Here is a 4,445-nt window from a genome sequence, read left to right on the forward strand (position 1 = left end):
TAAGTTGCACATTTAAATATGAGAGATCAGTTTCCTGCCCCCCATCATAGGGAATTCCATTACCTTTATTTCGATATCCCTTTTGAGGAGGAATTGCTGTTGAAAGGTGACACTCTTTACCAACAACTTCCTTTAGCAATTCCCTGGGCAGGTGGACTTCTTCGTGCGTTATAAGAGGTTCAGCTTCTGTTGAATGTGTATTTTTTCCAATATTGGAATACTATGTAACAAAGAATAGAAAGAAGAGAATTGTGCTGTATGGAAACCAATTTTTCCTCTTCCCTATTCAGACTAATTTTTGAACCTGTTCAGAATGAAATGTATCATCTTTGTGATCCTCTTGAAGCCAGCAGGCTAATTTATAGCCAATCTCATTGCTGACATAGGAGATGGGCTAAGGGATCCTGTATTTCCTCCAGAGCAGTAGTTCTCAAAGTTTGTCTCTGTATCAACAGTAACAACATCAGTTGGAAACCAGTCAGAGATGCTAATTCTCTGTACTCACCAAGACCAAGGGGCTCAGAAACTCCTGGGACAGGGCCTAGCAATCTGTTTGCCTCAGATGCCTACAGTTGTGAAAACACAGCTTTGTATCTGCACCCTCCCCCCGCCCCCTAGAATTTCTGATTCTGTTGGTCTGGGCTGGGGCCTGCATCTTTGCATATTGAAAACTTCCTCAGTGATACTGATATAACTGATTCTGGGTCCACACTTTGAGTAGAACTGCTCCAGAGTAAAACTGCCTAGATAGAACTAATTGTATCCAAAGTTCTCATTTAAAAAATTCCTTGACATGGTAACATCATTGGTCACGGATTAAAAATGCTAAAGGGAATACAACTTAGAATTTTGAAAAGTGAAACCACCCCGTATATCTTCCCCATGATGTTGCTTCAGCATTTGACTGATTGAAGGGAATCCAGTTGACTTTTTCTCTAGTGCTGTCATCACCAAAAAACAAAACAGAAGTGGTCCACTGGAAGCAGCAAAGACACAAGACAGTTTGGGGAGAGGCAGTGGTGAAGATGATAGCTCAATTGAGCATCCAAGGTGGAAAAGGATTCTTATTGTACATAATAGCAGTTCTGGCTGGAATTCCACTTTGCAGGGATCATTTGATGTTGAATGCTCCCCAAGGCATTCTGACCCTGGTCCACTTGACTCTTTACCCAGGGTAAAAAGACCTTTACTGACTTTGAAAAACTGGCATAAATGAGCATAAGAAGTCCATTGTATACAGTCCTAGTGTTTGCCTTCCTGGTAAAATTACATTTAAGGTTGTCATTTCATGAGTCAAATTGTATCTGCTGACACTGAAGTGTATTGAGATGTTGTTCTTTAGTTTAAGTATGTAACAAAGTAATATTCAAAGGGGATGCGTGGGGGTGGGGCCGGGACTGGGTGGCTTTATATTGATAATGAAATATTCCAGAGCAAAACACATTGTCCTAATGAAGTTGTTGCAGCTCTCTTTGTTTTCTTGTGAGGCTGTAATTGGCCTGTGGGTCACTTGTTGTGCAAAAGTGAATTAAGTTCAAATAGGAATCATGTTGCTTTTGTAAAACAAAGAAAACCGACCACCTTGTCTGGAGAATATATATATATATGTATATGTGTGTGTGTATATATATATATATATTCGTATATATTGTAAAATGCTCTTGGTAAAGGACAACCCACAAACACCTGATCTTGATTGGAAAGCATTGTAGGTCATTAGGGAAAACTGATGATACTGACTGTTGCTCCAGCTGTGTTGGCAATTAAAGATGACCTTGTTACTAACTGAAAGTTGCTGTCAACTTTGGCAAAGAAACCAGCTAACACCATCGTGGTACTGGTTAAGCATAATTTCATGGCACTGGCTGGCGTTCAGCTGAGGAAGGCTAGGATACAGACTTTAATGACCAAGAGCCAGACTAGCTCATGCTAGAAATTTCGCAGCAAATACCTCCTTGTGCTATTTGAATGCTAAGGTATTTAGTTGCAAAAGGCTTACGCCTTCGCTCCTCTAGTGAGGGGAATGAGCCTGATGACACTATTACTGTTTACCTGTCAAACCAGGGTGGAAATTTAGAGGGATGCAAGTACAGTATGTCTCACTAAGCAGTCTCTGTTGCTGATTTTATGAAGATGAAATTGTTGTATATGCTGATCTGTATGTTATGTACATTTTCACAGTGATTGAATCATTGTAAAAAGAAAAAAGACAAAAAAGAATCACCACTGTCTATTTTATGAAGATGATAAAGCAGCTTTATTAAATTATTACAGTTATGTTTTAAATGGTGTTACCTGCCACATTGTTTCCTTTTACCTGGTGGCTCTCTGTTTCCCCCTTAAATGTGTTTTCTCTGCTTCAAAAATTTAATGCATTTTAGTATTAAAGGCTATTATGGAAAAATTATCAATTGTTTGGTGAAATTTGTTTCAAGTGTTGATTGCCTCGGGAGCATGGGCAGGGGCTAGAGCGGGAGGAACTCTTAGACCTCGGATGTAGCCAGACCTTGATATGGGCACTGATGTCCAGACCATAAGGGTTCCTTTTGCCTTTTATGTTTTACAGGATTCCCATCTTCCTGAAAGGAGCCTTTCCCTCCAGCCAGGTTCCAGTAATTTCCTGACAGCCTCCCTTGCTTCCCACCCCAGTCAATATCTTTTCCTAAGGAGGGAGACCCATTCACATCAAGAATGGTGAAGACATTCCTAGGTGGTTCTTTAAACAAGAATACTGAAACCATTCTTTTAAAATAAATCATTTCAGGGGCAACTTCACAGTGGGACATCCCTGAAGAATTAATTTTTTAAAGTGAGAAATAGTAGAGGCTGACAGCAGGGGAAAAGAGAGTTTAAAACAAAGATGACCTGGCTGCCCCTTTGATGCCTTTAGGTTTGAAAGGGAAACAACAGGAGGGGCTGACTTTGCACATAACAAAGCTGTGGAGAAAGCTCTGACAAGCTTTCTTTATCCAGGCCATTATTCTCTGGTACTTAGCAGTTGGGCTGTATGTATTCATTCTAGCGGTAACTGACAGGGGAAAAATCAGAGCCCAGGAAAAACCCGGGGCATGGCAGATCGTTTCCAAATAGTACCTATAGTGTTAAAGGCTAAATTGCTTCAGTGTGACCTGTTCTCTTCAGACAATTAAAAATGATCTCAAGGAAATCCACTCTCTCCTTAGATCTCCACTTTCCTATTATCTGTGCTCACCTGAATTAAATTGAGATTGCATCTTATCACCCAGAATTGGCCTTAAAGCCACAGCGAAAGCCAGTGGTTTGGTACTGTAGTTTATCAGGGACCGCATTAGAATGCAAGCACAGGCATGCTGGGACACACCAAGTCACATGCACTGATGTGTGTACAGATGTTCATACAGACTTAAAGATGTTTCTAGGTGAACTGTAGGCCAGCAGGTCAAAGGAGACCACATGAGTGTTTCTGGGTTATCCCACACGAAAAACACAAAGAGATGGAGTTTCTTTGATCTCCTTCCATCAGTATTTGTTTTCTGGTGAGTGGTTCAAAAGGGAATGACATTTCCTCTTTAAAATAAATATCCTTAAAATAAGATCCTCCCATGGGGATGGGTGTTTTGGCACATCAGTTTAAGGATGCCCACATCCCATACTAGAGCACCTGGGATTGAGTCCTCTCTCAACTTTTGATTCAGATTCCTGCTTATTGCACTTGGGATACAGCAGATGATGGTCAAGTACTTGGCTTCCTGGCATCCATGTGAAAGACCATGAGGGATTTCCTGGCTCCTGGGTTTGGCCTGGGAAAGCCCTTGTAGTTGCGGACATTTGCCGAGCAAATCAGTGATGAAAGATTCTCTCTCTCTCACTCTCTGCATATGTATCTAATTTTCAAATAAATAAATGTTTTCTAAAAAACAGAAAATCTTCCAAGCAATGAACAAGAGAAAAACCAATTCAGACACTATGAAGGGCATTCATATATTCAACACAGGCATATCCAAGGTCATTGACAAAACAATAATCTTAAGTGTGAGAGAGTTGTAAGATATATCCTCGAATCTATTCATATCTACAAAACAGAAGCAAACTTAAAATGATCCACTTCTTTATTTTTTTTTTTTTGTAACAACAGGTTTTGACATATACCATTTGTGTCAATGCAATGTTGTATTTAGGGTCAAGAAACCATGCTGTAAATGAATACTTAAGGGTACTCTCAGATAGGACATGACAGTTGCTCTTGGAAGCATTCCAGATCACTTTCATTATTTGGGTTTGGAGGTTTGGATATGTCTTACAGAGACGTTGGGGCATTATCTCCCAAAACAAAATTCTCTAGGATAGGAATAGATTGTTTTAGGTGTTAACATTCCCAAATGCTGCCGGATGACTCACTTGTCTGTGCCTAACATCTTTATTCCTGTTCCACTTTTGATGTGGAGTTAATGGCTGCATGGTGTGTT

Source organism: Ochotona curzoniae, unplaced genomic scaffold, assembly GCF_017591425.1.
Source record: "Ochotona curzoniae isolate NIBS_2020 unplaced genomic scaffold, NIBS_Ocur_1.0 scaffold_1852, whole genome shotgun sequence".
Lineage (NCBI taxonomy): Eukaryota > Metazoa > Chordata > Mammalia > Lagomorpha > Ochotonidae > Ochotona > Ochotona curzoniae.